Below are 25953 nucleotides of genomic sequence, written 5' to 3'. Positions count from 1 at the left end.
GAGATGATGGACATAACCTTTGCAAAGCCACCCAGCTTTGTCCATTTTGACCGAGACCAAGCAAGCCAGGATGCAAGAGCGATAGGCTTTGTGCAAATATCTGGCTTTCCACAAGTGCAGGGTACCATTGACTGCCAAAAATGTGCAGATTAGGTTGATTGGCCATACTAAATTGACCCTAGTGTTAAGGTAAATATGTGGAGTTACAGGAATAGGGCATGGATGAGATTGAGGCTGGTGCAGACTTAATGGCTTGAATGGCCTCCTTCTGCACTGTCTCGATTCTATGACTGCACGCATGGCACTCAGATCTCCAGGACATCAAGCAGTGAGCAATGTGAACCACAATGGCTTCCACTCACTGAATGGTCAGCTGGTCTGTGACCACACCAAATACGTTCTGCAGTTGTGTGCTCGATTCATACGAACATAAGAACATAAGAAATAGGAGCAGGAGTAGGCCATCCAGCCCTTCGAGCCTGCCCCGCCATTCAATAAGATCATGGCTGATCTGTCGTGGCTCAGTTCCACTTTCCCGCTTTCTCCCCATAAACCTTAATCCCCTCTCTTATCAAAAACCCATCAACCCGCGTCTTAAAAATATTTAGCGAGGCAGCCTCCACCACTTCCAACGGGCAGAGAATTCCAGAGATTCACCACCCTTTGAGTGAAGAAGTTCCTCCTCAACTCCGTTCTAAACCGCCCCCCTTTTATCTTGAGGCTGTGCCCCCTAGTCCTACTGTCTTTTTTGAGCGGGAAGAGCCTCTCCACCTCTATCCTATCCATCCCATTCATCATCTTATACATCTCAATGAGATCTCCCCTCATTCTTCTAAACTCTAACGAGTACAAGCCCAGTTTATTCAGCCTCTCCTCATAGCTCAACCCCCTCAATTCCGGTATCAGCCTAGTAAACCTCCTCTGCACTCCCTCCAAGGCCAAAATATCTTTGCGCAGGTGCAGTGCCCAAAACTGCACACAGTACTCCAGCTGCGGCCTCACCAATGCCCTATACAGCTGCAGCAAGACCTCCCTACTTTTATATTCAATCCCCCTCGCTATGAAGGCCAGCATCCCATTCGCCTTCCTGACCACCTGCTGCACCTGCAAGCTGGGTTTTTGCGACTCATGCACAAGGACCCCGATTGTGCACAACTGCTATAGTCTGAGCCACTCTCAGATCCCTGATATATTTCAGGGCCCACAGAAGCTGCAGGCTGGCTCCTCGGAGACAAGAGCTACCTGCTGAAGATGCCTCTGCAGAGTCACAGGGTGCTGCTGAGACAAGATGCAATGAGGCTGTTGCTGCAACTCGCACTTTGGTGCTGCAGATCATAGGAATGCTGAAGATGAGGTTCTGGTACCTGGATCTATCTGGTGGAGTACTGCAATATAATCCGCAGAGGGTGTTACACATTGTGGTCACTTGCGTTGCTATGGAGGGGGCGGGCGGAAACTGGCTGAGGAGGAGATGGAGGAGCATCACATTTACTCCAATGAGGAGGGCCCTGAAGAAGCGCCATGAGGCAATGGTGATTCCTGATGAGGCAGACAAGCTTGAGACACACTAGATTCGTGGTGAGTGATGGAGGCATACAGTGAGGACATCCCATAATCTCAACATGGCTTCTGTGAGCATTGCTCTCCTATCTGACTGATGGCAGCATGCACCTTGTGTGATAAGGCTCCTGTCATGAGAAGCGAGCGATCGCCCATTGTCCTACATTGCAGGAGGATGATGATGATTTGCAGTGCGGACACTGCACGGATCCTTACAGGGTTTCTGAGAATGTCTGACTCCCGTCTGGCTAATGGCAGCTTGCTGACTCTGTGACTTGGGTCATATCATGGCGATGCAGTGGGGAAAGTTTTACATCTCCTGATCTAATGTCAGTCTTCGTGAGCTGTACCTTTGAGTTTCAGTGTAACCAGAGACTGAAGGAGGTGGGGGGCAGCGACATCTCAAAAGGTGCAGAGGGCACTCATTGACAATGATTGAATGAGTGATGTTAGTTCTGTACATTGTGGGAGACATTCTCACTCCCTACGGGATACAGGCGTGACTGATGGGTTCAGTCATTGTGAAGGAATGCCACCAGTGTGCTGGGACTCTTGCACAAAGCACACGGAGGAAGCCCTGGACTGAACATGCAGGCTTTTCCTGGCGCAGGTTTCCAGATCGGGACCAGGGAACACAGCTCATCAGAACAAGTGGCCATTGAAAGGGGGCAATTAGTGAGGATTTATGTATGGAGATGAATGCTTTATACAAGTGCTTAACACCCATGTCCACGCTGTGCAACTAGAGCTTCTTAACCTTTCTAACCCTGTTACTATGTTCTGGTCCATCCCTAATCCCCACAGCAGAGGTGGAGGTAGCCTGCCATCTGCCAAGCCCTTTATCTGTGATTACCTTAATGGGCATCCTCTGACAGTGCCACCCTCCTCTGGCTGCTTGCCTGGACCTGGAGTAGTCACAGGAAGAGGGGATCCTCCCAGAGTCACCTCCTCCCTATGGGTGCCAGAGGGTCACTGGCTTCCTCCTTGAGATAGAGAGACAGCTGGAGTGAATTTGAGAAGCCTCACTGTCCTCTGGCATTGGCACTGATGGATCCCAGCAACACCGGCACCATGGAATGTATGTCCTGCAGCAGTACAGGACAAAAGACTTGTACCAAGGTCTCCATTGTAGCCACTACCCTAGCTGTGTTGGCACAACCACCTAAGACATGAGGATTCCTCCATGCAGTACTTCAATTCGAGGAGTGTACCAGACATCCCTTCCTGATATTGCAGAGTTTACCTTTGCCAGGGCAAATGATAAAGATGTCTGGCGTGTGTGAACAATGAGTGGGACCAGTGAGGTGATGAGAATGCCATCCACAGAGGAGATGAAGATGCATGTAGGAGAGCAAATTGTAATGCCCCTTGAGCTGCCAGTGAGTGAGATCCCTGTGGATGTGTGATGGGTGTAAGAGTTGGGAGTGATGAGAAGAGTGATTTACCCTGACGGAATGGAGATCATTCATCCTTTATTCATATCAGACGGTATACCTCATTCATGCAAAGTAGATCATCAATAATATCTCACAATGAAGTAGTAATTTAACAAGAACATAAACACCACAGAAATAATTGCTTTTATTGACTTGCTTCTCTGATGTTGCTTTGCTTTATATCATATACAATAACACACATTGATACAAATGAAAATGATCAGGGTAAAATGCTACAATAAAAATAAAGGGTTGAAATTGTCGAGATCAGTCAACAGCTGTGAAAATGCAGGTTTTTGACATTTCTAGAAGGGTTGCACACCTGAAACATCCAGAGCATGTCTTTGCTTTTGACAGATTGTGACGAATGTGCAGTGCTCACTTGATATCTTCTGGCTCCTTGTCTGATTTTCACATTTTCATCCTACTGTTCAAACTCCTCCAAAGCCTAGCCCCTCCCTACATTTGTAACGTACTCTTGCCATACAGCCCTTCGAACTTTCTGCACACATAAAGTCTCATGGCATCAGGGCAAACATGGCATCAGAGCAAGAAAGCCTCTTGCTGAATACCACACAGCCCACCGCCCACCTAATAAACCAGTGTTCCTCTATGTTGAACGCTACTTAGTGGAAATGCTGAGGGTGGCAAAGGAACAAAATGTGCTCTGGTTGGGGGACTTCAGTGTTCATCACCAAGAAAGCCTTGATCATACCACCACAATCTGAACTGGCTAGGTCCTAAAGAACATAGCTGCTAGACTGGGATTGCAGCAGATAGTAAGTGAATCAACAAGAGGGACAATCATACTTGACCTCATCCTCACCAACCCGCCTGCTGCAGATGCATCTGTCCATTATAGTGCCAGTCAGAGTGACCACAGCATAGAACTTGTGCAGACAAAATCCCATCTTCATATTGAGGATACCCTCCATTAGTTGTGCGGCACTATCACCATGTTCAAAGGGATAGAGTTTGGATCGATTTAGCAACTCAAGACTGGGCATCCATGAGACATTGTGGGCCATCAGCAGCAGTACAATGGTATACAAATACAATTTATACCCTCATAGCCTGACATATGTCCCACAATACCATTACCATCAAGCCAGGGGATCAACTCTGGTTCAGTTACAAGTGCAAGAGAACATTCAACACATGGCATATCTAGATTCAAGATTCAAAGCTGGTGAAGCTACAATAAAGGACTACTTATGTGCCAAACAGCAGAAGCAGCAAATAATAGACAAAACTAAGCAATTCCACAACCAAAAGATCAGATTTAAGCCCTGCAGGCCTGCCACATCCATCCGTGAATGATGGTGGACAATTAAACAACTTACTGGAGGAGCAGGCTCCACAAATAATCGCCATCATCAATGATCACAGAGCCCCGTATATGTGTAAATGATAAGGCTGAGGTATTTGCAACCATCTTCAATTAGAAGGGCCAAGTGGATGATCCATCTCGCCCTCATCCGAAGGCCCTAACATCTCAGATGCCAGCCAATTCCGGCTATAGTAAAACATAGAGGAGATAGGAGCAGGAGGAGGCCATTTGGACCTTCAAACCTGCTCCGCCATTTATTATGATCATGGCTGATCATCCAACTCAATAGTCTAATCCTGCTTTTTCCCCATAACCTTTAATCTCATTTGTCCCAAGTGCTATATCCAGTCGACTCTTGAATACATTCAGTGTTTTGGCATCAACTACTTCCTCTGGTAATGAATTCCACAGGCTCACCACTCTTTGGGTGAAGAAATGTCTCCTCACCTCAATTCTAAATGGTCTACCCTGAATCCTCAGACTGTGACCCCTCGTTCTGGACTCCCCCACCATCGGGAATATCCTCCCTGCATCTGCCCTGTCTCTATGAGATCCTCCCCTATTTGTCTGAACTCCAACAAAAACAATCCTAACCTACTCAATCTCTCTTCATACATCAGTCCACTGCATCAGCCTGGTAAATCTTCGCTGCACTCCCTTGAGAGCAAGAACATCCTTCCTCAGAAAAGGAGACCAAAGCTGCACACAATATTCTCGGTGTGGCTTCACCAAGGCCCTGTATAATTGTGACAACATATCCCTGCTCCTTTACTCGAAACCTCTCGCAATGAAGGCCAACATACCATTTGCCTTCTTTACCACTGCACCTGCATGCTTACCTTCAGTGACTGGTGCACAAGGACACCTAGGTCCTGCTGCACAATCCCCTCTCCCAATTTATAGCCATTCAGTTAGTAATCTGCTGCCTTGTTTTTGCTTCCAAATTGAATAACCTCACAACTGATACTGCATCTGCCATTTATTTGCCCACTCACTCAACTTGTCCAGATCATTCTAAATGATCTCTGCATCTTTGTAATAGTTCACCCTCCCACTCAACTTGGTATCATCTGCAAACTTGAGATGTTACATTTTGTTCCCTCATCCAAATTAGTAATATTTATTGTGAATAGCTGGGGTCCCAGAACCGATCCTTGTGGCACCCCACTAGTGACTGCCTGCCAATTTGAAAAGCACCCTTTAATTCCTACTTTTTGTTTCCCGTTCACCAACCTGTTTTCCATCCATCACGGTACACTTTCCCCAATCCCATGCACTTTCATCTTGCATGATAATCTCTTATGCGGGACTATGTCAAACGCTTTCTGAAAGTCCAAATATACCACATCAATTGGCTCCCTCTTGTCAACTATACTAGTTACATCTTCAAAGAATTCCAACAGATTTGTCAAGCATGCTTTCCTCTTCATAAGTCCATGCTGACCCTGTCTGATCCTGCCACTGCTTTCTAAATGCTCTGCTATAAAGTCTTTGATAATGGATTTGAGAATTTTCCCCACTACTGACGTTAAGCTTACTGGTCTATAATTTCTTGTTTTCTCTCTACCTCCCTTTTTGAATTTTGGAGTGACATTAGCTACCCTCCAACCTGCAGGGACTGTTCTAGAATCTATAGAATCCTAGAAGATGACCACCAGTGCATCCACTATTTCTAGAACCACTTCCTTACGTATTCTGGAATGTAAATTATCAGGCCCTGGGGATTTATCCGTCTTCAATGCCATCAATTTTCCCAGCACCATTTCTCTACTAATATTGATCCCCCTCAGTTCTTCCCTCTCACTACATCATGTATTCTGCAACGTTTCTGGCATCTGATTTATGTCCTCTTTTGCTCTTTTGTGTAGACAAAACCAAAGTATGTATTCAGTTGCTTGGCCATTTCTTTGTCCCCTATTATACATTCCCCCGTTTCTGTGTGAAAGGGACTTATGTTTCTCTTCACCAACCTCTTTCTCTTCACATATCTATAGAAACTCTTAGTATCAGTCTTTTTGTTCCCTGCAAGCTTACCTTCATATTGTACTTTCCTGTTCTTAATCAATCCCTTGGTCCGTCTTTGCTGAATTTTAAACTGCTCCCAATCCTCAGATCTATTATTTTTCTTGGCCAACTGCATGCTTCTTCCTTTGGTGAGATACTCTATTTGTAAGCCATGGATTCGCTCTCTTACCCATTTTGCTTTTGTGCTAGACATGAATGAACAGTTGTTGCAGTTCCCCCACGTGTTCCTTGAATGTTTGCCATTGCCTATCCACTGTCATCCCTTTAAGTAACTTCCCAATCTATTAAGGCCACCTCACACCTCATATTCTCATAGTTTCCTTTATTAAGTTTCAGCACCCTCGTCTCCGAATCAACTATTTCACTCTCCATCTTGATAAAAAATTCTAACTTGTTATGGTCGCTCATCCCCATGGGGTCTTGTACAGCTAGATTGGCAATGATTCCTTTCTCATTACACAGTACTCAGTCTAAGATGATGTGGAGATGCCGGTGTTGGGGTGGGCACAGTAAATAGTTTCACAACACCTGACTCACCTGATGAAGGAACAGTGCTCCTAAAGCTTGTGATACCAAATAAACCTGTTGGACTTTAACCTGGTGTTGTGAGACTACTTACAGTCTAAGATGGCCTGCTCTCCATTCTTCTAGTATAAAGACATGTGCTACAGAACTTGCCAAACTCTGAACCAAATTGCTCCAGTACAGTTACAACACTGGCATCTACCCAGAAATGTGGAAAATTGCTGAGATGTGTCCTGTACACAAAAAGAAGGACAAATCCAACTCTGCAAATTACTGCCCCATCAGTCTTTTCTCAGTCATCAATAAAGTTATGGAAGGGATCATGAATAGTGTTATCCAAGTGGCACTGACTTAACAATAACCTGTTCAATGACATTCAGTTTGAGTTCTGCTAGGATCACTTGGCTCCTAACTTCATTACGGCCTTGATTCAACCAAAAAAGGGTAGACTCCAGAGGTGAGGTGAGAGTGACTGTCCTTGATATCAAGACAGCATTTGATTGAGTGTGGTATCAAGGAGCCCTGGCAAAATTGACACCATATCGACAGCAGTGGTTCAATAAGGCCACCACCACTTTCTCAAAGGGAATTAGGAATGGGCAATAAATGCTGGCCTGACCTAGCCAATGCCGCCCATATCCTGCAAATGAGTTTTTTACAAACTCCCCCACTTTGGCCTCCAGTTAATCCATGATTTTTATTGCTTGACCTTTGGCAGTCGTACCTTCAACTGCCTGACCCCTAAAATTTGGAATCCCAGCGAAGCTACTTTTCCCCTCTACCTCTCCCTTCTCTTTTGCGACACTCTTTAATATCTACCTCCTTGACCAAACTTTTGGTCACCTTTTCTCATTATCACTTCACGGTAATTGGTGTCAATTTTGTCTGAAAATGTTTCTGTGAATGCCTTCAGACATTTTCACAATGCTAAAGGTGCCATATTCAAGTACAAGTTGTACTTAGGGATTTTCTGATTTTTCTTTAAATCTATCACCTAAGGCCGGAGTTCCCTGGATGACTAAATGTAAAAATTAAAATGAAATGGAGAGAGGAGGCTTATGATCTTATGATAAATGTCAAGTTCATAATTTAGTAAAGAAACAAATTATAACAGTTATATAACAATTCAGGGGAGAAATTAAAAAGGAAATGAGAGGCAATGAGAGCACATGAGAATCGATTGGTAACTAAAGGAAAACCAAAAGTCCTTTGTAAATATATCAGTAATAAAGGTATTGTTAATAGAAGGGTGAGGATGATTAGGGTCCCAAAGTAAGATGATCCTCCAGAGGCAAAAGGTGTAGCTGAGATCATATATAAATACTTTGCATCCCTCTTTACTAAAGAAGAGGATGCTGCCACCATCCCAGTGATGGAAGAGGTGGGGTTTTCACAGACATCTTCAACCTCTCTTTACAATAATCTGAGGTCCCTATCTACTTCAAGAAGATGACTATCATCCCGATACCTAAGAAAAGCCAAGTGGCATGCCTCAGTGACTATTGGCCGGTGGCTGTGACATCCATCGTTAGGAAGTGCTTCGAAAGGCTATTCATGGCACAAATCAATTCCAGCCTCCCAGACTGCCTGGATCCACAACAGTTTGTCTACCACCATTACAGGTTCACAGCAGACGCCATCTCCTTGACCCTGCATTCACCCTGGCCTAGATAACAAGGGCACCTATGTCAGACTCCTATTTATTGACTGCACCTCTGCCTTCAACATTATTATTCCCACAAAACTCATCTCCAAACTCTGAGGCCTGGGCCTCAGCTCCTGCCTCTGTGACTGGATCCTGACCTTCCTAACTCACAGACCACAATCACTAAGGATAGGCAACAACATCTCCTCCACGATAATCCTCAGCACTGGTGCTCCACAAGGCTGCATTCTGAGCTTCCTACTATAAACCTAATATAACCATGACTGTGTGGCCAAATTCCCCTCCAATTCGATTTCCAAGTTTGCTGACGACACCACCGTAGTGGGACAGATCTCAAACAATGATGAGACAGAGTACAGGAATGAAATAGAGAATCTGGTGCACTGGGTGTGGCAACAATAATCATTTCCTCAATGTCAACAAAACGAAAGAGATTGTTGTCAACTTCAGGAAGCGTGGAGGAAAACATGCCCCTGTCTACAATCAACGGGAACGAAGCCGAAAGGGTCGACTGCTTCAAGTTGCCCCCCACCACCATCCACCCCCTCCCCCTCACCTGCCCCCCCCCAACACTATAGTTAAGAAAGCCCACCAATGCCTCTACTTTTTCAGAAGACTGAGGAAATTTGGCATTTTATGCTATCACTCTCGCCAACTTTTACAAATGCAACATAGAAGACATTCTTTCTGGTTGTATCACAGCTTGGTATGGCTCCTGCTGTGCTCAAGACTGCAAGAAACTACAGAAGATTGTGAATGTAGCCCAAGCCATCACGCAAACCAGCCTCCCATTCATTGATTCTGTATACACTTCCCGCTGCCTTGGCAAAGCAGCATAATTAAGGACCCCGGACATTCTTTCTTTCACCTTCTTCTGTCGGAGAAAAAGATACAAAAGTCTAAGGTCATGTATCAACTGATTCAAGAACAGCTTCTTCCCTGCTGCTGTCAGACTTTTGAATGGACTATCTTGCATTAAGTTGATCCTTCTCTGCGCCCTAGCGATGATTGTAACATTACATTCTGCAATCTCTCATTTCCTTCTCTATGAATGGTATGCTTTGTATAGCATGCAAGAAACAATACTTTTCATTTTGTGCTAATACATGTGACAATAATAAATCAGATCAAATCAGATGTGAAATTGGTGAAGGAACTGAAAGCAGAGCAGATGTGACTGGAGATTTTTCACACAGGAGCGAAATGTACAATGGTGTCCTCTGGGGCTTTTTGATTTATATTGATCGCTTGCACTTGGGTGTGTGAGACATTATTTCACAGTTTGGAGAACACATGAACTTGGAAATGGAGTAAACTGTGGCGATAGTAACGGACCTTAGGAGGATACAGACTGGTGAAATGAACAGACTGGGCTAGGATTTTATAACCACTCCACTGTCCCGCTGAAGCAAGTGGCAATTTAAATAGTAAGCAGAATCCATAAGGGGAAGACAAACCATGGCAGTGTCATTAAGTCCTAGCCGTGAGCCTGAATTTTCAGGATGATAAGCGCTCAGCTATCCGGACTTATCCGGAGAGACTCCGACAGGTCCATGTGCATTTATTGGCAGCAGGTTTGACCTCCATCCTGACTTGGACAGAAGTCTTGCCTTGCAAAGCTGTCACCTAATTAGATTGGCTGACAATTCTCCAACCCATCCACGCATAGAGCTGCAGCAGCTGGAAGAAGTGCTGCAGTGCTGTACCTGAGACTTAAGTCCTGGGAACCACAGTGTTGGTGAGTACCAGCTGTCCCAGGGAAGGGAGAGTACAGGATGCTCTGAGGGGTCACAAGGGAGTGATATTGCTATAGGCCAGGACGCAGGGGGAGGGAGTTCTGGGGTTCTTCAGTCAGTGAGAGGAAAGCACCCCAAGTCTTAAAGGCCTTCAGATGGACGCATCTCATCCCCTTCCCACCCAAGATCGAGAGTGAGAACCTTTGTCTGTCAGTCAAAAATTGAGACTGGGCAGGAAAAGGCCTTTAAATGGCAATTAAGTAGCCATGAACATACTGGCACAGCCTCTGCAGCCACCTATGGTGAAGAATTCCACAGACTTACTATCCTCTAAGAGAAGAAATTCATCCTCATCTCTGTCTTAAATTTGATAATTGGTAAGTACTAATAAAGTATAAAGCAATTATACAATGCTGATCAGTAGAAGGGGCAACTTAACGTCGCAGGACAAATCCCCAAAATGAATCATTATATTAAAAGCACACTGATGTTATTAACAGAATCTGATAGTGATACTTGAATTTGATAATAAATTGCAGAATGACCTTGACGCATTAGTAGGCTTCCCCCAGTGGTCACAAACTCTCCATGGAAGTGCATATTTTAAGTCTGACAATATCCACATCAGCACACAATAATGGGGAAATGCAACTTTCCTGTTGTCCTTAAAATGGGGGACCTCAGCCTTGGAAGAGGTGGCACCCATCACTTTTCTGACCTGCGTAAAAGCCAGGTGAAAATGGTATGGTATCGGGGAGACACATCAAAAAAACCTAAGTTCAGCACTGTACAGACCGACTCCCACTCCATTAGGAGATGATAATCTAACAGATGACAATGTAATAGAAGCAAGAAAATTATACTAAACCTGGATAGGCCCAGGCTGAAGTATTGTGGCTTATTCTGGGAACCTCAGTTTAAGTTAACCTTCATGGCCCTGGAGAGAATGAGGAGAAGATTTAGTCAAATGGTGCCAAGGATGGAAAAAAAAACAGTTATGTGGAGGAACCTAGTGAAATTGTGGTTATTCTTCATAAAGCATTGAAATAATGGGTTGGAAATTGACAAAGGTATTCAAAATCTTAGAGTGCATAAGGAGGAGCTGTTGCTGGGGCAGAAGGAGAGAGAAACCAAGAACACAGACTTAAAGTAACTGGCAAAAGAATAAGAGAGGAGAAAAGCCAATTATTTTTATGTAGCAAGTTGTTGTAATCTGGAATTCAGTGCCTGAAATGGTGGCAGAAGCAGATTCACTAATAATTTTCAAAAGGAAATTAAATAAATACTGGAAAATGAATGGCTTATATGGCTGTCAGTGGAGTTGGAACCAATTTCATGACTTGTTCAAAGAACCAGCAGAGCCACAATCAGCCAGATGGCTTCTTCCTGTGCTGTATCATTTAATGTTTCTAAATAAACCAGTCTTCTTCAGGGGAGGTTTTGTTTGTAAAACTGGCTCTGAGTATATTGATTGCATCATTCCTCATTGAGCTAAAATCAGATGTTTTCAAAAGCAAAGTTCCTTTTTTTAATTCAGTCACCAATCAGGCAAGCAAATTTCAAAGAAGGGTCGTATTGGACTCAAAATATTAACTCTGTTTCTCTCCATAGACGCTGCTAAACCTGCTGTGTTTTCCAGCACTTTCTGTTTTCATTTTAGATCTCCAGCAACCGCAGTGTTTTGCTTTTACATTGGCCAGCAAATTGTTCTGATCAAAATGTTCAAAGTGGAAGGCATCTTGACTGAATGTAATTACTAGAGGAAAGAATGACATGTAATGCTTATAGGGAAGCTAAGGTCACTTTTTGTTTCACACCAGAATTGTGCAAATAATGGCTGGATTCTGGGGTCAGTGGAAAAGAAATGGTGCTTCCACTGAGCTCTAATAGCTTCCTGTAAAGATTTAGCAACCCCTTGAAATCATTTTTTTTGTTTGCATCGTTATGGCATAGAAGGAGGTCATTTGATCCATTGAGCCCATGCTGGCTCACTGTAGAGGAACCATTATAAGTCCTGTTCCCACAGACTATCACTTTGGCCCAGCAAATTTATTTCCCCCAAAAGCCATCCAACTTCCTTTTGATATCGCTCATTGTCTCTGCTTCCACCCCTCTCATAGGCACTGAGTTCCATGCTCTTGCTACATAAAAAAATCCTTCCTCACATCCCCCTGTATCCCTCACTCAAAACTGCAAATTTGTACCTCCTACTCCTTGCACCTTCAGTTAATGGGAACAGCTTTTCTTTGTGTACCTTATCTAAACCTGTCAATCTCTTTCTAATTTCCCCCTAATTGCATTTGCTCGAAGGAGAACCCCAGTTTCTCCAACCTAATCTTGTAGTTAAAATCTCCTACCTCTGGAACTGTTGTAATATATCTTTAAGGGATTGCAGCATGACATCATAAGAAAGGAAGTATGCCATGCAATCCAGCTTTAGTTTCACTTTTGCTTTTAAGCAGAGCACGCACCTCTGTTGCTGGTGCCTTTAATCTTTCTATCCACGTACATATATGTACTCATCTTCCCAGTGTGAAAAAGTGAACCCACAACGTGTTTACACAATTCCTTATGATTAATTGGCGCCTTTATATCAGTATAGAAAGCACAACAGGAATCATTCTGGAAAATATTCTCTGCACTCTCTCAGGAACCTTCACATATTTCCTGAAGTGCAATGACTGGAATTGGATGCAATACTCTGGCTGTGGCCTAACCAGAGCTTTATAATAGTTAAGCATAAATCCCCTGCTCTTATCTATCTACCTTTATTTATGAAAACCAAGGTCCCAAATGATTTGCTACCTACTCTCTCAATATGTCCTGTCACCTTTAAACATCTAGGCACATGAACTCTGGTAAGGAGTTGTGAGAGTTTCTTTCAGATTCTCCATTAGCTTCAAAATTGTACTCTGGACATTACAGAAATGAGTGACTTTGACAAGTATTGTGTTAAAAGGACAATTTTAACACAATACTTTTCAAGGGGGCCGGGGCGGAGGGGGGGGGTTGGGGTGTGGATGATGGTGGTACATGTCCGAGCGCAGTTGATAAGTCTGAGTTTGTATTTGTTGCTGTCTGAGAAAAGGTGCATCATAGCACCATGTTTTCATGCCCTTATCCTACTGTCCTCACTCCTTACACACTGTTTCTGTTGTCCTTTCAGTATCCGTACAGGAGGAGATGCTGATTGTGATGTCTGCTTCTTTGAATTATTTGTATTTGCTGGTCCCCTCCATGTATATATGTATATTGTTCTCAACCCTGGGAATTTGTTGCATGTTGTGCTGAATATAAGTTGTAAATTTTCAATAAAAATATTATTAAAAAAAGACAATTATAATTGATGATATATAAAAAGACTATATAAAAAGATATATATATATGAAAAGGAAGAAAGATAACTTTATTGAAAGGAGAAATCACTTTGATTATTTCTGAAGAAAATAAGACATGTTTGTTTAAACACAAACAATTACCTGCAATCTGAGCTGTTCCATGACAGCTCCCCTAAGTTGGTATGTTACTGTCCATTCGGTACTGATATGAACAAGTCACTAAGTAACCCCAACAGGTGAGTACTATAGTCAGTCATTCCCATTTTTTTGGCCCTTCCTCCCATAACCCATGGATGACTGTCCCAGTTTGGATGCAGCACTGGAACCCTGAAACAATGTCCCTTTAAACTGAATTTTTGGCTTTATTCCAATCTCTTGAAACCTGCTGCATAATTTTTCCCAAAACACATTTCAGTTCTTTTCAGTTTTTCACACAGGGACCGCAAGGTTAAGATGACTTTGCAATATATGTTGTTTACTTGGCACTTGATGTTTTCAATAAGGTGTTATGGCCATCCATTAAACATCATCTTCTAATGCTTCAGGTGACTGTACCAGATAAGGTGACTCAGCAACTTGGCCTGTATCCCAAGGGTCGTAGAATGCCATAGAATATTACTTCTGAATATATATAAAGAACTTATTTTAGTGTTCCACCTTGAGAAAGTAATAAACAAAAATTTAGCTTAAACAACAGCATGCTGTTCAGTACGGAGAGAAAACAAGACCTAGGAAACAAGTCACTACTGATTATCATTGAGTAATTAATCAAAGCACAGTTATCAAGTGCGAGAATACAAAATGACTTTAAATATTAAAATCAAAGCGGAGGCAGAAATAAAATGCAAAATTGCAGAAATTAGTGGCTGCAAGCCTCAGGCCGACAACCCCAAGATCCACTCTTTGGAACTGTTCCATTAAATCTCTTATCTCTTTTTCTACCAAAATGTAATAGCTAATACTTCTCTGCATTAAGTTCCATCTGCCACTGGTCTGCCCATTCTGCTAGCTCATCTGTATCCTGTTACAGTCAATTGGTATCATCTCTTATGGGTTGCCACACCTCTGTGTTTAGTATCATTAGCAAATTTTGAAATATTTCAATATCCAAGTTATTTATATATGTCCTGCATTAAAACAAGCAGTGGCCCGAGTACCAAACTTCAGGAGCACCACTGTTTCACATCTTCTGGTCTGCAAATCAGCCACTTATCCAAGCCATTGCTTGAAATTATGTGCATGTCAGCCAACCAGGTTAAAGAATTGTCACATGTAATAAAAAGTATGGATTATAATTAAAATTTTAATCATTGTACTGAGAATGAAATACACATTGGATTACAAAGGATTCAGGGCGAACCTGAATTTTAGAAAATATATGACTTTAGATACATGCAGTCTTTGAATGTTAATCAGAGGGAATGAGAGTCCATATTCTTAAAATTAAATTTTCAGGGGCAGTAATTATGTCTTATATGCTATTTGGAAACCCAAGTTGTCCTGCTCAAACAAGATTTACAGTGAGTGTGATGCGTGAAATGTTGAGGTTCACATCAGTTACAAAGACTGTGACAGCACGCCCTATGGAGGAACAGATTATCACTGACAGGAACTTTGGGATTTCCACGTTTAACTGTGCTGACACATCAGAAATTGCTGTTGGTTTACACAAATGACTGAGAGTGCTGACAGTTTTCATGTGATTACACAACAGCAAATTCCAGGCATTTAATTCAGAAAACTGAATTAATAGAATTACAGATTTTTGCAGAACAAAAGGGGGTCAGTCAGCCGATTGTGCCTGCGCTGGCTCTTCGATGAAGCTACCCATTAAGTTATCCATTAAGTTCCACTACCCTGCTCTTTCCCCATAGCCCTGGATTATTTTCCTTACCAAGTATATATTCAATTCCCTTGGAAAATTATTATTGAATCTGCTTCTACCATCTTTTTGGGTACAACAGACATCAGGTGGTAACTTGCTACATTAAAAACATTCTCCTCAGCTCATTCTTTGTGGAAATTTTTGTTCTTTTTAGAAATTATCTCAAATCTGTGTCCTCAGCTTGACAGTCTTGCCAGTGGAAAGTTTCTCTTTATTTACCAAAACCCTCCATAACTTTGAAACATCTCTAGCATATCTCCCCTTAATCTTTTCGGTTTTGAGTATGTGAAATCCAAGATCTCTCCACAAGCACTCAAAACTTGTATCACTCTGGTAGACCTCCTTAGGCATCAAATAATTGAAATGACCATACTTTGCAGCTAAATTATTTAATTTAAAGGGCGTTTCTTAGAACTTGACTGAGTACAAAATTAAATATTGCTTCATTTAAAAAAAATAGAAATCAGTTTTCCAAGTAGTTGTATTAAGATGGAAGCCGAATTACCAATCATAGAAACATGCATCTTTGGTAGGTTTACCTAAAGGTGTAGGAACAAGAGCGAGATGGATTCCTATTCCCAAGAAATAGGAACTCTGTATTGTTTCAAAGAGAGAGCTTCAGTCAAAGAAATTTGGGGGAAGAATTCAAATTGGAATTGTGTGCATGGACTTGCCTGAAATATCTAAGCTTTACCACACTATTCCACTAAAGATGAAGATGGTGAATGTTTAAGGTAACAGACCAGAGGTGCGCTAATATGGAGCTCAAGATACTTTTGGTATGTTCATCCATTGTGCAATCATACTGCTGTGAACATTTGTCATATATTACTCTCACCTTGGCTCAGTGCTGGCATTCTCACCTTTGAATGGGAAGGTTATGTGTTTAAATCCAATTCCAAGAGTGTTGAATCCATTCATACATCTAGGTTGACACTTCAGTACAGTACTGAAGGAGTGCTTCAGTGCTGGAGGTGCCACCATTTGGGTGGGATGCTAAACCATCTGCCCTCTGACTGGACATAAAACATACCATGGTGCATTAAGAAAAATGAGTGAGTTCTTGGGTGCCCTATCAATATTTATCCCTCAAACAACAACACTTAAAACAACAAACACTTTTTTCATCATCTCGTTGCTGTGCACAAATTGACTGTTGGACATTCTACATTACAACAATGACTACACTTCAAAAATACTTCACTGGCTGCAAAACACTTTGGGGTGTTTTAAGGTTGTGAAATGGAATATTTAAATAACAGTCCTTTGTGCATCATTGTTGTTCAAATGGGAACATGATGGTGCAGTGGTTGAATAATACAGGATGAAGGATTTTAATGCGCACACTAAGTACAACCTCTTGAATGTATTTGTTATGCTACTACTGCCTGGGAAGATAGTCGAAGCTGGAAACTTAACCTTTAAAAAATATTTGGATGAGCACTTGAAGTATCTTAATATTCAAGGATATAGGAATGTGGACGAAAGTGGGATTAGCATGGTTTTTGTCGTGAATATTGTTGGTGCAGATTTGATGGGCCGAAGGGCCTTTTCTGCACTGTATGACTTTATTTTTATCAGGTTTTAGAATTTGCATTGATAAAATCTATATGTGACTTTGAAACCTGCTGCCACCATTTCACATCCTATCACTAGTTGCATTTCCATATCACGCTTTTCCAGAAATGTTCCTTGGTGATGCTGGAGATGACTCAACACTAAATGGTGTGCAGCCTGGGCTTGTTCCCACCTATGAATACTTCTGCTCAAATAAGTACTGCCCACTGGAAATAAAATGAAAACAAATTGAGATAAACTGAAAGGCTTGGTTCATAAGCTTGCAAAAGATGCCCCGTTTAATTTCATCTATGGCTATCACCACTGTGATTTTTAAAGACTAGGTGAATAATTGACAAATATTATTTTATTTTCATGAATTTTTCTTGACTTTAATGTATATAAAATTGCAGCCATCCTTTGGTAGCACCATTATTAAACAGCACCGATCTACAGCAGTTCAGCATAGAAGAGAACGGTGGAACACCATTTACTTCAGGAAGGCATCATCTCCAGAACCGTGGTCTGATCACCTTGGAGTTGGAAGACACAGGCGCCTATCCTGGAATGCCAAGTCCGAGCAGTAAGTTTCAAATACTTTAAGTTAAGCTGAAAGGTGAATGGAGAGGATTGTACTATTTAAAGACAAATTACAATTATCAACATAAACATTGATACTCAGTCTGTGACATATTGTTCGCTAATACTCTGCCTGTACTACAAGTTTGATGCTGATGGCACTGCCATTGTTGGTAACAGGTCAATGCAAAACCGCTAATGGAAGTTAAAGGCAGTGACAGCACTGCCTCTGGGACAGACAAGTCTATACTTCAAAATTAGAAGATGGACATCAATTCAGTTATTGTGTGGCAATAAAAGGCATGGAAGGGTGGGACTGGGCAAGGAGGAAGTGGTGTCGTTACTCATTGTGACCCTACTTTCCTATATATCACCCATCACTTTTAATCTGGAACATAAACTAACCAGCAAGCCTGGTGAGCAATGTTCATGAATTGGTTCCTGCTCACCCGCTGCTCTTAGAGATGCAAAACGTTTAGCAAGAAACCCAAGACCAAGAAAGCTGGAGGTGGAAACTGCGTCTTCTTTTCACAACATGCTCACATCTTCATTTGGACCTTTGAGCAATTGTGAAACACAGCTGTGTCCATATATTTATTATGGAAGTGTTGTCAGGACTAACCACCGAAAAAGCTGCTGTTCCCAGAACTTCAGTGCCACTTCCTTGTCCTGATTTTATGAAATGGGTAATTTAATTCATTTATCTTTTGGTTACATCAATTCCAATGGTTTTTCCACAGTTGTGTTTCTTTGATCACATTTTGGTCCATAACTATTTAATGTCCGATTTGTGAGAAAAACAGTTGTACATAAAATGTTTGCTGTCTTAAGGAAAACCGGATGAATCAAAACAGTCAGGTTATTCAAAATTCATGCAATTCATGTAACTGTATAAAGAAAATATAATCATTCTCAGATCCAAGATGCTATAATTTTTGACACTGATAAATGGGAATTGAAATGATTTGTTCCTGTAAATATTGTAAATCGGCCTGCATTTTCGCTCTGGGTTGGGAGCACAGTTCCGATCTCCAGTAAATGCGACCTGGCAGAAAGTGCCCCAGAAGGTTGGATTTTGGGTCCCAAGGAAGAGAGGGGCTGGAGGCGGGTGAACATGGGAGCTATGACAGGTATCCCCATTTTGAGTGTGGGGACTGGAGGCAGGCTGGGCAGGAGATCACCCTCAGTGTACCAGCACTGTGGAAGTTTTCAAAAAATACAATAAATCATAAACTAGCCCACAACCCTCGCATCCCCTCAACCCTCCACACATTTATATGCCACATCCATGCCAATCTGTGCCCCTGTACCCACTTCCCAAGGCCCCTCATAATCCCCATGCCAACCTATGTATCTCAACTCCATCCTCCATGGCCCTTTAAAGCCCCTTTGGCAAATGGATGCCTCCCACCGACCACCCTTTGCCCCTAGATCTACCATACCAGCTCACCCAGTATTCATCATAGGCAGCCCTCAAACCCATGCTGAGATGAGGTAAAATAAAGTTTTTAAGTACTTGTAGAAAAATTAATTGGTCCAGATCTTCTGGTCTCCAGATAGTTGGATATCAGACATACTCTAGAAGATGTGCTAATGGACCCTTCAGAGGTGCCAACACAAGGTTCCATGGGAATTTCCTGGTAAGTTTGAACTTGCAACGAGCAACCTCTTTGCTCCAAGGACCTTCTGAAAATGTCTCGACCTCGGAAGGTTCCAACTTAGCTAAATAGTTACCCAAAAAATGTTAAAGAGACAAAATCCTGGGCCTGAATTTTTAGGATGGCAGAGGCTTGACACCACCATTCGAAGAGTTTTCCCTTTTGACTCTAACAACCCTGCTGCCATTTTGTACTCTAATGCACAAGAACACAAGAAATAGAAACAGGAGTAGGCCACCAGGCCCTTCAAGCCTGCCCCGCCATTCAATGCGATCATGACTGATCTCTGCTGGCCTCAACTCCTTTTTTGTGCCATTTCCCCATAGCCTTCTGTTCCTCGATATATCAAATATTTATCCACCTCCACTTCAAGTACTTCTAATGATCCAGCCTCCATCACCCATTGGGACAGGAAATTCCAGAGATTCACCACCTTTTTGAGAGAAGAAATTTCTATTCATTCATTTATAAATGACCAACCCTTTATCTTGTAACTATGTCCCTATGTTGGAAATTCTCCCACTCCTGGAGGACATTTCACATGAATTTGAGGATGCAACTTTGCTTCAGAGATAATAGCTAAGGCTCTTTCAAGTAAGCAGTCAGTTTTTGATTCTAATTTCAGCCAAGGGTCTCTAAGATGGAATATTTCAAACAGAGGGTTGCTGATTAGTACAGTCTGTTATCCATTCTTGATTATAAAGCATCCTTAAAGAATGTCTCAGGATGGCTGACCTTTGCAAACAACATGGCACAGAATATTTTGGGAACAGGTAATTTGACCAAACAAGCCTGGCATATTTTCGTTGATCGCAGTAACACGCACCTCCTTCTCACTATTATGTTCAGTTTACTGTTTCTGAGGTGTGACGGGGATTGTTCATGTACCTCTGTCACTGGGAAACCTGTGGCGGAAGTTTGCTGTTAGTGGCATCGCAAGAGCCAAACAATTCTGGCCTCTGTTTATAAACCCATTTATATTGTTTGAAATAGTGATCTTTTCTAATAACTTAAGTATGTATATTCCCTGATATTTCTAATAGTTCTGCTTAAATTTAGCGTTTGACACCTTAAAAACTTGTTTATTGTGAATCCAGACAAGCCCAAGTTAATCTTTCTTTCTGATTTAGATTCTTCTGACCTTGTATTATCATTTCCACATAACACACTTAAAGCCAATAAATTACATTGTGGTGGCAAGTACTCCATGGAGAGGAAATTTAAAGAAAATTAATAAAATGTGCCCTGACCCAAGAGGTTGGAGCACCAGCACTTTTTGACCAAAAAAGGCAAAGTTTAATACGCTGTTAACTCTGCTGGAAAATCTCAGCCGGTCTGACAGCATCTGTGGGGAGAGAATAGAGCCAATGTTTCGAGACTTAGATGGTGACTCTTTGTCAGAACTCTGGGAGTGCCCACCAGGCATCCTGGCACTGTCCATTGGGCACCATTAACAGTGTGAGGGGCCTGAGTGGGGGTGGTGCTACGACATGGAGGGGGAGCAATGGGAGAAGCTCAGTGGAGTGGAGCTCTGCAGGGGGTAGGCAAGCGGGTTGATCAGTAAAGAGGAACATGCTCAGCAATGGGGAGGGTTTGATCGGCAATCAGTGGGGGGCATGGTAGAGAGGGTGATTGGGAAAGGTAGGGGCTGTAGAGGGGATCATGATAGAGGACTCATTGGGAGGGTGCCATGGGGGGGAGTTACACTGCCGCCGATGAAGAAGGTGGGGGGGTGTACATGACATCTGAGGCGGTAGAAAGGAGTTTGGCAGGAAATCTCCCAATTTACTGGGAGATTGGGCCACCTGTGCAATGGCAGTCTGCAGCCTGTTTCCACAGTGAGCTTAGGCTCTGTGCCCCCCACTCTGAAAACTCTCAACTGCCAAAAAAATTGACAGAGTTTGGGAGAATTGTACAGGTGGCTCACTGAAAAAACTGGCGTGAAACACTCCAGTTTTCAGACATTTCTGACACTTGGAATTTTTTTGGGATGATCGCCCCCAATAACTGAGGAATGGAGGTGGAGTATCCAGGAAGGATTGGAAAAGTGTCTTAGAGGGCAGGGTCAGTGATGTCAATGGGAGGGTCCTGGGGGAGAGCTCAGGGTGCTGGTGATAGGAGGAAATGGACACAGTCAGCAGTGGTGTGAGATGCAGTAGTGTGGCAGGTCCATGATGAGAGTCTAGTAGGTGGTGATCTCATCAGGAGGGTTACAAGAGGCGTCTAGTCAGGTGGCTCATATAGTGGGAGGGGGAAGGATCCAGGTGGACATGAAAACGGTAACAGGTGTCAGTGTGCAGGAGTAAGGGCAAGTGAAAGTGGATGGTAATAGGATCCAGGGTAACGGAGAGTTTCAAGAGTAACAGAGGGGAGAGGAATGAAGAAATTGAGTAGGTCTGGGTGATGGAGGGAAATTGGTGGGTGGTAGGAGGAGGGTAGAAGTTGGTGGAGCAAGTTTGAAAGGTGACATGCACCATTTTTCCAAACTGATTGTGACCATGCACTTAATCCATGAGATCCCTTTTGGTGGGAAGAGGGTTTTTTTCAGGTGGGTGGAGTACAAGGTCAGCACAAATGGCCGACTGACGGGACAATCTACTAATTATGAGACAACTTGACGTCAGAGATGCTCACTTGTGTTCTCTCTGTAGTGAAGCCCACATTACAGCAGGTTTGCTCCTGACTCATACATCTCAGAACATCGTGATCCCAGTAAGGTGTGGAAATGCCATTCATTCTGTGCCATTTGCCATGGCTACAGCCAGAGGCAGGGATGGCGGGGGGTGGATGTCTCTAAGGGACACAGAAGGTGGAGGGCAACCAACTCCCAACTCCAAACCTCCATCTTCCTGGCTGAATGGTCATGGCTGACAAGAGATCATGTGGTTAATTATAATTTGCCATGGCAATGATCTCTTTATTGAGTTTTGAGGGTAGTGGAAACAAGCATAAAACTGTCTAAGTGAGGCTTTTGGCATTTGGCTCTCATCACCATGATCAAAGAGCAATGTCTTAATTCGCATTCATGTATGAGCAGCAAGAACACCGATCTCTGATTCTCCAGGATGTCCTTTACCTGGAATGGAGGGGTGGGAAAGTCATGTCTAGACAGAGGGAAGTCAGGTAAAGGGCTTGGCACTTGCCTGCTAACTTTGAGGTGGAGAAAAATCTATAAAAGACATGCTCACTTAATGTACCGCTTCAATCAATATCTTTACACATCTACTGAGACGCTGATGGATAGGCTACAACTGCATTGGCATTGATTCTCATCCAGATGATGGAGCATTAAGAGGCAGCGACCTCCAGATGGTCAGGACGTTGGCAAACATGGGCCACTGTAATGGTGAGCATTGGTCCGATGACCATGGGTGTGTTACCTGTTGTGCACTTATCTAGAGATGAATGAAAGGCAATACCAGAGATGCCCTCGTATCCTGGGATGTGGTTGCTCATTTCTGCCAGCTTGTCCAATTTGAGCTGTGGCCTCAAGGATTTTGGATGAATCGTGCAGAACTCCTGGCCTGCAATGAGTGAATGGCACCAAGACCTGCAACATCATGAGGTATGGACAGATGGGTAATTTCCTGTCCCCTCCATCATGAGATTCACCAAGCTCCTTGTTGATGCATGATTAATGAGCTGAAAAATGGAAGATCACACATGTTCACCTACCCCTTCATCTAATGGGAATCATGCTAACTATCCCCCACCTCCCACCACCAGAATGGAAAATTCTGCCCATACTGTTTACACCTTGGATTCACTGATTTAAATTTTATGTTTTTAATTGTTGTTTTCTAATTCTCCATGGTAATCCATCACTTTGTTATGTAATTATGATGTGGATATGCTGGCATTGGCTACTCCCCTCATGAAGGAGCCATCAGTTGCCATACACCTGATGAAGGAGCAGCGCTCTGAAAGCTTGTGCTACCAAAGGTTTTAACCTGGGTTTATATAGTTATGCTCTGTATATTTTCAATATTTGTTAGAAGTTAGAGTCAATGGCCAGAAAAGGCTATTCGACCCATTGACATTTGTCTTTGTCTTTCTAACTGTTCCAGCCTAACATCTAGCTGTGTTTTGACAATTGCATTAAATAATTACAATATTGTTTGCAGAATTTAAATCTTTACGTATAAGATGTTGAATGGGATGGATAGGATAGAGGTGGAGAGGCTCTTCCCGCTCAGAAAGGACAGTAGGACTAGAGGGCACAGCCTCAGGATAAAGGGGGGGCAGTTTAGAACGGAGTTGAGGAGGAACTTCTTCACTCAAAGGGTGGTGAATCTCTGGAATTCTCTGCCAGTTGAAGTGGTGGAGGCTGCCTCGCTCAATATTTTTAAGACGCAGGTTGATAGGTTTTTGATAGGCAAGGGGATTAAGGGTTATGGGGAGAGGGCGGGAATGTGGAACTGAGCCACGACAGATCAGCCATGATCTTATTGAATGGCGGGGCAGGCTCGAGGGGCTAGATGGCCTACTCCTGCTCCTATTTCTTATGTTCTTATGTTCTAAATGTCTGTCTGACTTCGGTCTATCCTTACTCCATTCCTCTCCTGTTCTCATGTACACTTACACCTGGCTGGCCACCAGTCTTCTGCTGATTTACCTCACCTTCTGTTATTGAATGGATAAGGTAGGGTTAGGATTCAATCTGATTATCAGGCAGCCAAAAGATACTTTATTGCATTTTTATTACCAAAACAGTCAACATTAAAACCTCTGTTTGTATCACCAATTTGGTTTTGTAATTCCACAATTTAGTTTAAATTTTGCATAACACTACACTTTAAACTAACAGCATTAGATAACCATTAGTTCAGTCTTTAGAATAGCTTGGTCAGCTTTCAAGATGTGACAAAAGGAGGGAATGTGAAGTTGTATGAATGAAGTAATGGCATGATGGGAAAATTGGTCAACTATTTGGTACAAAATAAGGAAAACTGACTCCGCATAACCGAAGACATGAATAAGACTGGAGAAGGTCAAGACATAATAAGGCTGACTCTGCATAACCTAGGGCTGTATGAGTATGACAAGATAAGGTCAGGGATGAAGGAGTCACTGACCTTCTTCTGTTCTGTCAAAGGACAAGATAAAGGTATGACTGATGAGACAAAGAGTTCTAGGAGGTCAGCAGGTTGTACCATTATTTATGACATTGCTTATGATGCTACTATTGATCAAATTCCTGAATAAGCTCGGGTTATGCAAACTGATAATGATTATGTATAAATATTGAACTGATTCTTTATGTAAGCGCGGACTTGAGAAGGAATTAGCAAGTCGTAACAACGGCTCTCAGAACTCAAGTTACTGCCACTACTACATACAGTCTTTAGTAAATAAAGACTACTTCTTTGGTCGGAACGAACTTTGCTGAGTCTCTCTATCACAGTCAAGAAGCAGGGAAATTTCCACTTCAACGCAATGGGTTAATAACAAAGGGCGTTTGTAGTGCGAAGTCAAGCTTTCCAGTTTAAGTTGAATTTTGAGTGATAGAAGAATAGAAAAAGTTGATGAAAACAGGAAGATAGAGTTCAGTGTGGAAAATTAAGTCCACAATTTAAAATAGAATCAAAAACTCTGAGCAAGTAATGCTGGAGAAGGTAAGGCATGATAATACTTGGCTTTTCCAGATGATGAAACATTTATGGAGCTATTTGACACTCAATACATGGATGCACAACCTGTTAACTATGTCCATACGTTCCATATTTGTTCATTACTATTTTTGAAATTTAAGTTCATAACATGCTGATCCCACAGCTCAAGAATTTTAAACATTATGCTGGACAGAATTTTTAACTGCCATTTTATATTACGGCAGTAAGGCACTCAATTAAACCTTTAAAATCAATGAATGTCTACCAGGGATTTCACCATGTTGTTAATTTGACAGTTTTAACAGTGTTGTGATGTTTGTAACAATTTAATGATGCAGGATTGTGTTGACTTTTCTGCTCATTCACTATGAGTAAAAGCATCCCATCGTTTGGATAATAGGTTAGGCTCAGCTTCAGCTGCCTATTCACGGCAATATTGAAGATACCACTGACTATTCTGATGCCTTAACCAACATTCCTCCCTTGGCCAAAACCTCCAGCATTACTGGTTGTTCATCTCATTGAAGTTTATGGGATGTTGCTGATAAAGCTACTGCATTTACCTACATAATAGTAATGAGCTGGCCTCTGAGCTACAGACACTGAGGCTCATCAGGGGGAGAAAGGGTGCCATTGTCAATGGGGTGCAAGTGACATCCCCCCCCCGTAGACTGGCTAACTCTAAGGGTCAGGAACAAGAGGGGGCTGCTGGGAGGAGGAAGGGGGGTGAGGAGCGGAGGCCTCAGCCTCTTAATCTGCATAACAGGTTTGAGGTTCTTGCTTCCAGTCTGGAAGAGGACGAGGCAGGTGAGGTTGGTGAGCAAACTGCACACGGTACAGTGATGCAGCAGGACATAGGCAAAGAGAAGGGGAAAAGGAACGTAGTAGTGATTGGGGACAGTGGGGTGAAGGGTATAGACACTGTCCTTTGTCACAATGACAAAGTGCACAGAAGGGTGTGTTGTCTGCCTGGTGCTCGGGTCCGGGATGTCGCATCTGGGCTGCAGAGGAACCTGGAGTGGGAGGGTGAGAATCCGGTCGTTGTG

The sequence above is a fragment of the Carcharhinus amblyrhynchos genome, chromosome 2 (assembly GCF_965287045.1).
Source record: "Carcharhinus amblyrhynchos chromosome 2, sCarAmb.v2.hapA, whole genome shotgun sequence".
Classification (NCBI taxonomy): domain Eukaryota; kingdom Metazoa; phylum Chordata; class Chondrichthyes; order Carcharhiniformes; family Carcharhinidae; genus Carcharhinus; species Carcharhinus amblyrhynchos.
The sequence above is the reverse complement of the archived record's forward strand: the minus strand, read 5'-3'. Positions refer to the sequence as shown.